The following is a 13,276-nucleotide window of genomic DNA, read 5'->3' as shown; positions in this document are numbered from 1 at the left end:
TAAGCTTCCTTCTAGACAAAGCTCAGCTGCAGTCACTTCTCTAAGTCCTTCTGAGCACCTTCCTTCGCTCCAGCCCAAATTATGAAAATGCTCCTGGGACACTCAATTTTTTTTTTGACAGTGAACACATTCTGACCTTTAGTATCATTATGCACCTTTAAGTCAATGGAAGGAAGCTGTCTCTGCCCCTTGCTTGTCACAGGTGAGTGATATGGGACAGGAGAGGCTGGACACTTGAGGAATTTCAGGAAACAGGTTTATTGACTGCAGGGTGAGGAGAGGGCTGTCGCCTAAGATTCTCTGAACAAAGATTTTGGGAATTCTTTGAACTTCATATCCAGTGGTGGGGGAGGGCTTGGAGGTTCACACATGACAAGTGCTCTCTGTTCCATCCTCCAGACCAGACACAGGTGACACAAGTGTTTACCAAGAACACAGAGAAAATATCTTTTTTGTACAATAAGCTTGCAGACTACCTCTGCGTGCAAACCTGGCATTTACAAGAAAGAGGAAACTGCCAACCGCAATCCCCTCTGCAGACATCCTGCTGATCTGACAAGAGGAGAAGCTGAATTGTGACAAGGGTCTTTTGAGTGGGGGTCTCTGTACTTCGTGAGTAGAGTTGGGTTGGACTGGAGTGGTTGGGACTTGACATTGCTAGCTCAGCCTCGAACTCGCTGTGTGACCTCTCTCTGTATCTGAGCTCACTTGTCTACAGTTCAGGATGGCGATACGAGCAAAGAGGGCTTTGTCCCAGAGCTGCAGTTCTCAAAGCGTCCTCCTCAAATCAGCACCATCCTCATCATCCCCTGGAACTGAGCAAAAATGCAAAAACTTAGACTCCACTCCAGACTTACCAAATCAGAAAAACCAGGGGTGAGCCCATCATTAGTTAAATGAGTGCCTTTAAAAATGCAGAAAAACATCTGCACCCTGAGAACTCCCAAAACTCCACGCAAAACTCCACGTGTACGTACCCAAGCTTGCAGGTGCTTCTCCTGCAGGACTGTGCTTAGCCTTCTGTCTTCTCCAGGTTTCTCATCCTTAAGAAGAGGCCGATAACTCTGAGTCGGCTTTACCCTAGGCTTCCTTCTTGGTATGAAATGCCAAGAGTCTTACCAGAGAGAAAAAGAATCCGTAACAAGTAACACATACACGGCTTCATTTCCACGCTGATGGATTAGAGGAACATAAGGGACAGGGCAATACGCCAACAAGGAGTGCAGGAGGGTACAGCATGTGTGCAAGTGTGCCGACCACTCTGAAGATGGAATTAGTCCCAGACCTCTGTACTTTCCAACATCCTGATGCCACCATCCCTTCCCTATCTCAAAAATCACAACTGCTCAGAGTAGGCACGGTCCTCAGAGTCCATCTGAGGTCTGCTTATGTCTTAGGACCACCTGGGGGGTTCCAGGAAGTACTAGAGCTGAAGCCCACTCCCAAACACTCCTACAACAGTGTTCTCAGAGCCTGACCATCTCTTTTGGTTAAGGTCCTTCAAATGATTCCGTAGTGCCAAGTAGGAGCCACGAAGGCTCAGGGGATTGTTTCTCAAAATACTATCTTCTGTCCCCACCTGCCCTGGATCAAAACCAGGTCATGGCCTGTCAACGAGGAACATCCGCTCTAAAGGGATGGCGGAGTCCAGGGGCTCAGGGAGCAGGTCTGGGAGTGAGAACTGGACTCAGTGAGCACAGACCTTCTTTGCCATTGTGTAGCTCTCTGAACTTGTCAGAATCCCACCATCTCTCTGAGCTGAGTTTCTTGGCTCGAAGAAAACAGGGGAGTTGTAGCTTCTCACATGCTTTTGTGAGCGGGCATCAGATAATCATGCAAACGGGGCTTTGTGACTGGTGAGCACAAGGCCAAGGTCTGGGGATGAAAGGATGTGCCAGGGAGGGGCACTGGGGAAGTTTCCACCTTCCAAGCAGGAGGCTGGCGACAAGGTTGCCCTCTGAATACAGGGCAAGGAAGGGCAGGGCCCACATAGCAGCAGCAGCAGCAGCTCTGGGGGACAGCCCAGTTGAGCTGGTGTCTTCCCGAGCCTTTGGGAGCAGGGAGCACTAAGGGGTTAACTCTGGCTGCCAGGCATCCCTGCTGGTGGCAGGATCATTTTTTTGCTCTGGCTAATTAAAAACAGGTGCATTTGCTTGCTTGGGACTTGCACTGGGAGCCTTTCTGGGGCCTGGTTGCCCTGGAGACTACCCTCTCCATGGGTAATCAGGTTAGGGAAGCACTCTGGCTTCATTTGCATAGGAGAATTTGGGTTTCACCTGAGGTTCATAGAAAGAACAGGAAAATTATATGTGTGCTTGGTTGTTCTCCGAGAGAAAATGGCTTGATTGAAAAGATCTCTGCAAAGGCAGAAAAGGCGTAAAGAATGAGTGAGGCTCCTTCAAAGGGCCCATAGGGAGAGCCCAGGCTGCAGAGCCAGCAGCTTGGGATTCTGGTTCCAGGGCTGCCGCTATCCTCTGGCCTCACACAGTAGGCAAAAAGTGCACGTGCCCGGTTGTGTGCTCTCTCCTTTGAGTCTGTGCCTTTATTTCCACGTGAAAGATGTGACAACTGCATGCAAAAGGATCAGTTGCTCCAAGTCATTCCACCAGATAAGGACGAGCACAACTCAAACCCAGTTCTCCTGGCCTTTGCCACTCGACCACGCTGCTATTCTGCTCTGAGCCTCAAACTCTTGCATAAAATGAAGAGGTTACACCTCTCTAGCTTCTGTCTTGCCCTGTGGATCTATAACACCAGCCCATTCTACTGCGGCAGAGTAGAGTGTTTTCCTGCAGTTCCATCTGTCTTGCCACCTCAGAGCCAAAGTCCCTCTGCGAACCTAAGCCTGGATTTTCTGACTCCGAGCTAAGGAGAGAAGGGGTAGTTCAAAGATATTAGGGAAAGAGAGAGGGGAACCTGAAACAGCTACTCAAAAAGCTTTAATTTGATTTTGAGTTTGTGTTGGGCAGATCGGAAGCTGGCATTTGGAGTGGATGATTTGGATGTCAAGCTGAAGCCAAGAACTTGATTTATAGTGGCTAGGATCTGTGCCCAAGGATTTAACATCTGATTTTCCCCCCACTTTTTAATTTACGGCTCTCCAGCCAATTTAATTGGATTTGTCTTCAGTGGGGCTAACTGTTCATTACCATTTGAGAAAGCAGGCTTTCAAAATTATAAGAGCCTTCAAAATTGTATTGGGGTTAGTGAAGAATCGGAAGATAAGGATTCCAATACTCCTTGGTAATTTACCCACACAGCATGAAGCTGGGGAGACAGGCTCAAGTTAGTGTATTACCCAGAATGACTTGGCTGGATTGCAACTTTGGAAAAGTTGAGCAAAATCAACTTCTTTTTTCCCAAGTCAATCACTTGAGGATTTGAAAACGTGTCTCTGTGTTCCTTCATTTGAACAAAGAAACTCAAAAGTTACCTTTTTGAACCTTCCCCTCAAATTTAGCTTTCAAGATGTTGTCGAAAGTAAAGTTTCCAACAATCTACCAGCTTTTCAAGATCACTCAACTTAGCTGTCACTCAGAACTCTGGAGGAGCTGTGAAGAAGTGGAAATTGCACCGGTCCTGAAGCAGAAAATGTGCCTTTGTTCTTATCTCCTGCCTATTTGACCTTGAACAGGTCATTTCACCATCGAAATCAAAAGTTTTCTCCCCAGTCTGACAGAGTCGCACTTCCCCTGTGTGCCTGGGAACTTCCATTAGGATCTGCTGGGGTGGCATGAGTATGCCACACAGTATTTCCGACAGGTGCAGGAAGGAAGTGACTCCCTGAGAGAGGTACAGGGGCTGTCGCAGGGTAGGACAGGACAACTGTGGGGTCTAGAGAGAAGCTCACCTGAGGTCATGCATAGCCCATCTCTGCCACTGATCACTCCCTCATGGCCTTTGATGCAAAGCTCCTTCAACTACAAAGTGGGAGTGAGATCTCAACCACTTTCTGCCAAAATTAAAGAAAATGATCTAAATCCCAATAATTAACACTCAGTAAGAATTCAGTGAAGTTCCCTTCCCTAGTGCAGCAGTAAATCACCCAAATTCTATAGCTGAATTATCTATCTCAAATCCCAGCTTCCTAGCTGTGTGGTCCTGGATAAGTTACCTAATGTCTCTGAGTCTCAGCTTCCTCTTCTAAAATGGAGAGAATTATAGGGTCATCATGAGGAAAGAAATGAATATATTATTTGAAAAGGGCTTAGAGAAGTTGCTGAAAATAGTCAAGTGCTGTATATCCAACATAGTCATAAAAATCTGCTCAAACCTCTGCTTTACTCGGGCAGCATTAGTCAGTGCAATTATTTCTAGGAAAGGCTGACCCTCAACTTCACCCTTCATTATCTCACCTCAAAAGTGCAATTATTTCAGTCTGGAAAATCTGCCCCAACGTACGTACACACATGTGAATAGAAGAAGCTCAGAAGCCAAGTGTCCTATCAGCTCAGGGCTGTGCCGGATGACACCTGGCTTCAAAGGAGAAGGAAAGCCTGGGCCTAGACGTGGGCCAAACCCTCTCCTTACTCTTCTAATGTAGAACCCTCCTTTCTTGTTCGTCATTGCAAACTAGGAGGCCAGCCTCTGCCAGGCCCTGTTTCTCTATGTGTATCGGGACATTCCCCAGCATGCATTTGCTTTTTAAAATATCCTTTTACCAAGTCAATTTAAGGGTCCCACGGCATTTTCTTGCTACAGGGGAAGTTTTTTAATCTAAAATGATGGTAGAGGGCCACAGTTTTCCTCGCCTCCTATTCCACATCCTGGTCTGGAACTATTTTATTTTTAACAACACAAGACACAGACTGAAAATTCCCAAGAGCCTTCCCAAGAGCAATTTCTCATTTCCTGACCCTATAAATTCATACTCTCAGAATAGAATCGTGCTAAACAGTTTCTTTTGGAATCAGGTTAATAGGAACATGAAATGATGGGGAAAAGTTGAAAAGAATGAACGCAAGACCTTTCCCAAAACCTGTTGATAAGAGGCTGCCTCTCATTCATGAGAACCAAAGGAAACCGCTCTCTGGCTCTGAACGATTTAACTGCCGATCCCTCGTTAATTCACAAATATTCATCGAGCACCATCATGTGCCAGAGGCTGCGATCGGCCTTGGCATTTAGAGTCCACTGGAAAAGGACCCTCAAGAGCAAAACCTGGGCAGGGGCTATTGGAGGAGCGTGGGGAGGGGTCACAGTCACAGCCCCTCACGACTCTCTGAGAGATGTTCAGGGAGGCCACCTGGAGCGGTAACCCAAGGAGTGTCATGAAGGACAAGTGAGGACTCGGCAGAGGAGGACAGGGTTGACCACAAAGACAGTAGCAGGCCTGAAACCAAGGCCTGAGGTGGGGGGGAACCTGGGGAGACTTCGGGGAGGCGGAGAAGAAACCAGACAGGAAAAGTCAGGGGTCACTACGGGGGGAATTCCTACCCTGAGAGCTCCCGGGAATGCCATGGATTTCAAGCAGGGAGGGATGCTACGGTCTGAATGTGTCCCCAAAGGTGTGTGTTGGAAACAGCCCCCAGAGCAACACTGTGAGAGGTGGTCCCCTGGGAGGTGTCTAGGTCAGGAGGCCCCGCACGCCCATGGAGTAGTATTGACGGTAAAGGTGTCTCCTGCTCTCTCCTCTCTCTCTCTCACACCCAGGTGCTGCCTCCCAACATGGGGTTGTACGTAAGAAGGCCCTTGCCAACGTGGGCCTCCAACCTTGGACTTTCTGGCCTCTAGGCCTAGAAGAGACGAATCTCCATTTGTATAAGTTACCGAGTCCCGAATTCTGTGATGGTAGCACAGACCGTATTCAGGAGCAAACGGAGATTAGTGCTGGAGGAAGTGGGGATCGTTGAGAGGAGGGCAGCAGGCCAGGAAAGGGGCCCGTTAGAAGGTTCTGCAAAGACCATGCAGAGCGCTGAGGGCCAGGGAGTAGACAGCAGCAGCCAGGAGGTGGAGGTGGGGGGCAGAAGAGCTGGACAGAAGAAAGACTGCAAATTGGCTTGTCTGAACAATGCCACAGGCTGAAAGGGACCTGGAACCTGCCAGTCAGAGATGCACAGGTCCCATTGGTCCTCGGTACCGTGTGGTCCAGCGAGGCGGCGCCCTCTGCTGGTACAGACGGGGCGGTGTCAGGCCATTTCAAGGCAGCACTTAGGGCCAAGTGTGAACCTGAGGATCTCAGCCTGTTGCAAAGAGCTTGGGTGAATGTGGGGGACATGTCTCCAGGGCTGCGGTGCCGGGCACTTGTGGGCCATTAGGGCTTCAGAAGGTGAATATTTTGAGGAGAGGGTTGTGTGCTCATGGTGGGCACGTTGAGTTGAAGGGACTGAATGTGAAAAGTCTGACCATGAGTCCTTGGGTGTGGGTGTCTGGAAGTTCAAGTTAGATCCACCCTCCACCTGCTGGGAGTCCTTCTCTACATGCTGCCTACTCAGGGCTTTGTTTACGCCACCAAGTGTGAAGGTGTTTGTTATGTCGCAAAACCTCACTGATACAGTGGCCCTCACCTAGAGGCAGGTCAGAGAGGAAGATACAAGTCGGGCTTTCCAGGGCATGCTGGGAACCGCCCTCAGGGCACTAATAGGAAAAGGGAGGCTGTGGGTGGTGAATTAATTCCTGTCCTTCCTGTTTTCCTAGATACTAGCTTATTACCAAAGGTTTCTGTCTTTTTTTTCTTGTCAACTGGATCTTTTGGAAGGTGTGTTTAACCAAAGTGAGTTCAATGTTGAGAAGTAGTGTGGCCTGGTGCTTAAAGGCTGCAGATGTGGGGTCAGAAAGAGCTGCATGTGAACCCAGTCTCTGTTTTCTCCTACTGAGCTGTGTGGCATGGCACAGGTTTCTTAACCTCTCTGAGAGTTCTCTTTTCCATTCATAAATTGGGGATAATAGTAATATTATCAGTTTGCTCTGAGAATCAAATTTCCAATGGTGTTCCTGACATTTCATTTGTCTCTTCTCTCCCACCAACCCTGATTTATGATACAAAACAAATCCAGGCCTCTGTCTCATCTTAGATCCCCATATGTGAAAAGAATATTTCAGTTAAAAGATTTCTATGCCCCGTCTACCACGAACATTCTAGGAGAGCAACATAAAGGATTCAAACCTATTAGGCAGGAACATTCTGTGAATTTCTTAAAGGCTTTTAAGTGTTCTACAGCTGTGCAGGAAGTTTTTACTGTTTTCTTGATTCTTCTTTTTCTCCTCCTCTTAAAACAATCACAGAGCTACTTGTCAGTACCAAGATAAAGCATATCTCATCTAAGTTATGTGCTGCTGACCATCTGTTTTGTAGCATAGCTAAATATCATGCCTCGATTGCTTCTCTCTCTCTCTCTCTCTCTCTCTCTCTCTCTCTCTCTCTCTCTCTCTCTCTGTGTGTGTGTGTGTGTGTGTGTGTGAAGGATGGAACCATCAAGGCTGAATGGTGAGTCTTCTCACTGTAGCCACTGTGACTCTGCCCGGCAATCTTGCCTGGCAATCTTGCCCGGCAGATGGACCGCCGTGCGGTGGAGAGCCGCTAAGCCCGTAGGATCATTTATTAGCTCCTCCTGGTTGTCTGGGCAGATACCTGTGTTCAGATGGGGCTCCGCCCACAGTCTCAGAGACTGAGGTTGTCTTCTTCCGGTTGAAACAGTGAAGCAGACAGTGACTGAGTATAAACAGTGTTTAGGGTTCTTTTCTGCAGCCTATTCTCAACTCCCTGTCCATAAGGTGGGCCAGATTGGAACATCGTCCTTCTTTATCATCCATGAATAATACTAGAAAGCAGAACCTCACCTGCAGTTTTCAATATTCCTACTGGAAATCAGCCATGTGCTGACTGGATCCAGGGCAAGAAGTTCCCTGGGTTTGATGGACATACAGCCAGAAAATCCCACATAAGTGCATCAGGTATATTGCTGAATAGGAAATACCTAAAACCTTAGCAGCTTAAAACACACGTATGATCTCACATGCTGTGGGCCAAGTGTTGGGAGGAACTAGGTCCTCAGCTGCATTTCCTCCTGGGGCTACCGTCACGGCCGGGTTCCATCAAAGGCCTGAGTGGGAGGAATCTGCTGCTGAGTTCACCCACGAGGTTGTTATAGAATCCAGCTCCTCAGTTTCCTTCTGCCCATTGGCCCAAGGCCACCCTCCTTCCTTGCTAGGCATCTCACCAGCACAAGGGCTTGGTTCATCAAAGCCAGGCGGGGAGAGAACCTGATGAATGTCAGCCAGATGAATGTCACAACCTCTGGAACCTAGCACACAGGGGCCACTCCAGGACCTTTGCCAGACCCTATTGGTTAAATATTGGGAATCAAACATGGTGTAAAACCAGGGAGCAGAGATCCCTGAAGGCCTCCTCAGAGGGCCGAAACTGGAGATCCCTCAGCCACATGCCCTGAGGCAGCACTGTGGCCACCCTGGATAAGGAACGCCCCTCTGCAGTTCACCTGTCCCCTTTTACACAGGAATGTCACATGCACTAACAATAACCCTGAGTCCAAAATGCACCTACCGAGGGAGACAGGCAGCTCCGTAAGTACCGACAGGTGGGGTCAAATGAGCTGGAGAGTACACACTCCATAAAGGCTCTCATGTCCTTTGTCCCCAGCCCACCCTTGTGACCCCTCAGATTCAATATCCTACAAGTAAATCTGATGTGCAGCACCCAAGTTCTAGCTCCTTCCTTTTGAGAGGGGAGGGGGCCTCAGACCTGTGAACTTGTTCTCACGACCAGTGCTCAGCCCGGAGAACAGCCCTGGGTAACCCTGGGTAATGCAGTGGGATGCTCTCCCTGGAGGGCGTCTTAGATTGCTGAGCTTGTCCCTCCCCCATCTCCCAGGGTCATTTTACCCACATTCCAACCTCCACTCGATTTCCGGTTTCTTGTGCCTTGTCCATTGAGCGGTTCCTGAGCACCAGCTCTGGGCCAGGCTCTGCACTGGGCACTGCTATGAGTCAGTACATGAGGTCCTTATCCTGGAAAGAAAGAAATCCATGCAATGAAATCAATGCGACAGCTTCTCATGCGTGACTCAATCTGACCTGGGCAGGAAGAGTTGGGACAACAAAGAAAAATATTGTCAGAAAAGGATCAGGAGAGGAAGCCATGTTTGGTTTGAGTAAAGTCTTTTAAAAGACTTTTAAGGTGATAAGTTTAAAATACTACTAAAGTTTCCCCTTATCCTCAGGGGACATGTTCCATTCAGGAGAAGGATGAAACCCTTCATAGTCTAACCCCTACATTTATTCTTTTCTTCCTGTACACATGTACTTATGATAAAGTTCAATATATGCATTCGATCCAGCATAAGATGTATAGCAATCACTAATAATATAATACAAGAATCATTACTGTATACTGTAATAAAATTTCCAGTATCACCACCCGTGTGCTTGGGAGCCATTATCAAGTCAGGTAAGGGGCACCCAAACCTGAGCAGTCCCAAGCACAGTGATCCACCCGACAACCAAGACAGCCGCTCAGAGACTAAGGAGCACAAGGTTTACACTGTGTGGTTGTCCCAGACAAAGGGATGGTTGGCATCCCAGGCAGGGCCCCTAGCCCGAGATCTCATCAAGCAACTCAGAATGAAAGCAACTTAAAACCTGTGAATTTTTTAGTTCTGGAATTTTCTGTTTAGTGTTTTCAGACCACAGTTGACCAAGGATAAATGAAATCACAGAAAACAAAATTATGGATAAGGGGAGAGTACTGTACTTGGAGGGCCAGGGAGGGTCATCTTAGCAACTCTGGCTTTGCCCCAAATTGCAAAAGCCCCGTGCCACAGAGGAGAGGAGCTGAGGACGCCCCGGGACCCTTGACAACTCCGCACTTGTCATGCTCTTGAGGACAGCGGGAGCCCTGAAGAGTTTCCCTTGAGGCCTCAGCACGATGACCTCGGCACTTCAGAAATGCCACCCTGGCCACAGTGGGTGTCGGGAGGAGAGAGGACAGAGATTCAAGCTGAGGGCTAGGGGCGAAGCTTCCTCAGTGACCGAGGATGGAGGAGAGGCACAGCTGACGTCGTGGTGATGAGACGTGGCCGGACCGAGGCAGGAGGAGTTGGGGTGCAGAGTGTTGGCAGGAAGGAGTTACTGCCACAGTCTCTGAACCTGCAGATAGAGGAAGAAGGGTCCCGAGGTCAGCGGGGGAATCATGGCACCACATTCCAGAGTAATCCATGCAGGGCCTGGAGCAGGTGTGGAAGCTCTGCAGCTAGTTCTGCCTTCAGCTCACCACGGTTGAAGCCGACAGTGGTGGTCACCAGTGCACACCTGTGACAGGTGCACTCACAGGTCTAGAGCTCAAGGTAGACATCTGTCTTCACAACTTGCCTAATGCCGTAGTAGTCTTTTCTTCCAGACAGGATGGTGTTAGTTCTGTCCATCCAAAAGTTTATGGAGTCTTAATAATTAAAAATTACTAAGACTGGGTCCCTTAAACTCCTGGAATATATTTCTCAAAAATGAAGGTCTGCATTTTGTTTCTTGACTGTTGCAGCAAATGGAAATGAGGTTTCTCTCATTCACCTATGAACCAGGCAGCTGTGATGCCATTTCCAAGCCACCAGGAAAATTAAGTTGCTCCTGAGCATGAGGTGCCTGTCAAGTACAGAGGCAGATAAGGGATGACCCAGACCCAGGGGACCACCTTTGCCACCGTGCATTGTGAGAGAAGATATGATTTGCAAGCTTCAGAAGTCATCCTTCCAAAGCACACTTGGCTGGAATCCAGGGAATGTTCACACATAAAACCACAAAGTGTAACTGCTATTATACATTTTCTACGACTCACCTCTGTTTTAATGACAAATGTGGTCGCTAAAAGTATCTTCCTATCAAATCCACCCCTGTGACCCTTTTCAAATAGCCTGCCACTCATATTCAAAGTGTTGATTGACCATCTCGCACATTCCAGAAACTCAGGGAGGCCCTGTGTTACCAGCTCAAAGGTCCCTGTTGTAATTAAGCCGCTACCTTGGAGATTGAGCATGTTGAACTAATAGTACCTCCAAGAATGAACACTTCTTAGCCAACATGAGCAGTAAGTAAAATGACCAGGTCATGTTTTACCAGTTTAGTAGACTGGTTGCAGGACCCAGTGACTAGATAGCAGAGATCGTGGCAGGGAAGATGTGGCAGAAGAGCACAGGCTATGGACCAGACTGTGTGCTGTGATTGACCCGTGTGTACTTGACTAAGTCGCTTTCCTATGGTGTACACTGGTTTTCCCATCTGTAAGGTAAGGAGGAGGGCTGGGTTTAAGATCATTTAAAATTTGATAATGGCAGGAGAAGAGATCAGGGAAGTCCAGCAGGGAGGGGACTAATACTTCCTGATGGGAAGTATTAGTCAGCCCAGGCTGCAGTAACAAAATACCAGCTGAGCAGCGTAAACTCCTGGAATGTATTTTTATAGTCTTGGAGGTGAGAAGTCCAAGACCCAGGTGCCAGCAGAGCTGGTTCCTCCTGAGACCTCTCCCCGTGGCTAGCAAAGGCTGTCTTACTGTGTCCTCTTACGGCCTTTTCCCTACACATGCTGTTTCCTGGAGTCTCTTTCTTGTTATCAGGACACTGTCTTATTAGATCAGACCCCACTCTTATGACCTCTGTTATCCCTAATTACCTCTTTACAAGCCCTGTCTCAAATACAGTAATTTGGGGGGTTAAGATTCTACTTAACAATTTTTTTTTTGGGGGGGGGAGTACAATTTCACCAACAACCAGGAGATGGTAGGTTTTTTTGGAAAACGGTTGGCAAAGGGCCTGGTTACTGGAGGGAGATATAAATTAAAACTGACCTGGTCATTTTACTTACTGCTCATGTTGGCTAAGAAGTGCTCATTCAGTTATTCACTGGTCTCTCGTTCACTCTTTCATTCCTTCATTTGTTTCTCCCTCACTAAAAGACAATCCTGAGCCAAGCCCAGGCTGGGGCCTGGAAATCCATAGATATGGCCAGCCTCTTCCTCTCAGGAGCTTGTAGTCTTTGGGAAGAAAGCAGTGAGCAGATGATAAGCACAAAGTTTGCACAAATGCCATGCAAGTCCAGAGGGCACCCTGGCAGGGGGCCCCAGGAGAGGAGGGATTGAGTGAACATGTGATTTGCAAGCTTCCCTCATCCATCACAGACTTGTCTAGTGCTCACTCATGACAGGACTGTCCAGCCCTCGGCAGTCCCCCGGTAAACCAGACGGCCAGGTTTCACTCAGCTGAAGCTTATTCTGCAGGAGGGAAGCTCACATGGGAGCCCACAAAGAGGTGGCTATGGAGGTTGGGGTGGGGATGGGGGATCTATGAGAAAAGGGCAAGAAAGACATTCCGTGACAGGGAAACACGAAAGGCCAGAGCCCACGCTGAGAAAGCCAGGTGGATCTTTGAGAGCCTGCAAATGACCTGGCTGGAGCACAGCGTGCATTCTGAGGAGTGAGGAGATGGTCCTCCCTGCGGACCACCCCTGTGGAGGAAAGGGGTGGATGGGAAGGGGTCAGTGCAAATTAGCATTTTTGGAAAACTTTTTCCCAAGGCTGGGTGCAAATTTATTAGAAGGAAAAGGAGTAAGTTCTGCTGTCGTTGGTGGGTGGAGGGAGGGAGCTTCTCCCAGACTCTGTGGTCTGTGTCCCCTCCCTTACCTGGACCTTCCTCACCTGGGTGATCACCTCCATATGCCACATGCAGACATCGCTTTCCAAAGGACCCCACACATAATACATCTACCAGCCCTTCCTTCTGACATTTCCCGGGTTCTGCCCACAAATGCAGAGGGTAGAACAATTTTGAAATGTAAGAGGAAAGAGATTTTGAATGATACAAACTAAAGTCAGTCTAAGAACAACACGATCAAATAAAGTTTGTCCAGGGATGTTTTTTTTTTTTTTTGGAAAACTTCAAAAAGCACTAAATGCAGATTACTGTCATTGAGATGATGTAAAGGATTTCAACATTCCCCCAATATATTCAAGAATATGTAATGGACTAGTAGATGCTCATTTGAAATTCTGCTTCAGAATAAATGGCGAGAAAGAAGTTGCTTTATATTCCTCTTACTACTAAGGCCTCACGGCTGAATCCACAGAGCCACGGGCCTGCCTGCTAATTCTGCTCTGGAGATATGTGCAAAAGGCCTCCTAGCGTGCATTCATTTTTCAGACATATACATTGAAGGCAAATCCAAAATGTTCTCACCAGGGAGCTGAGATGCTCAGGATGACCTCTCAGGTTCTGGGTTATTTCATAGATAGTAGCATCCCCTGTTTATCTGAAAAGGCCAATACCAATACCTTTCC

General features: G+C 48.1%; 1 long non-coding RNA gene across 2 annotated transcripts; it reads right to left on the bottom strand.

The window, feature by feature from the left end:
• Positions 1-242: 242 nt before the first annotated feature.
• Positions 243-12,004, bottom strand: LOC144369453 (uncharacterized). Of its 2 annotated transcripts, XR_013429235.1 has the most exons (3): positions 11,809-12,004; positions 978-8,967; positions 243-815 (listed from the first exon to the last, which is right to left on the bottom strand). It is a non-coding gene; the product is annotated as an uncharacterized LOC144369453 (long non-coding RNA). The 2 variants fall into 2 exon arrangements; XR_013429236.1 differs by lacking the exons at positions 243-815; positions 978-8,967 and adding an exon at positions 9,591-10,104.
• Positions 12,005-13,276: the final 1,272 nt, after the last annotated feature.

Source organism: Ictidomys tridecemlineatus, chromosome 12 (genome assembly GCF_052094955.1).
Source record: "Ictidomys tridecemlineatus isolate mIctTri1 chromosome 12, mIctTri1.hap1, whole genome shotgun sequence".
Classification (NCBI taxonomy): Eukaryota; Metazoa; Chordata; class Mammalia; order Rodentia; family Sciuridae; genus Ictidomys; species Ictidomys tridecemlineatus.
The sequence above is the reverse complement of the archived record's forward strand: the minus strand, read 5'-3'. Positions and strand labels throughout refer to the sequence as shown.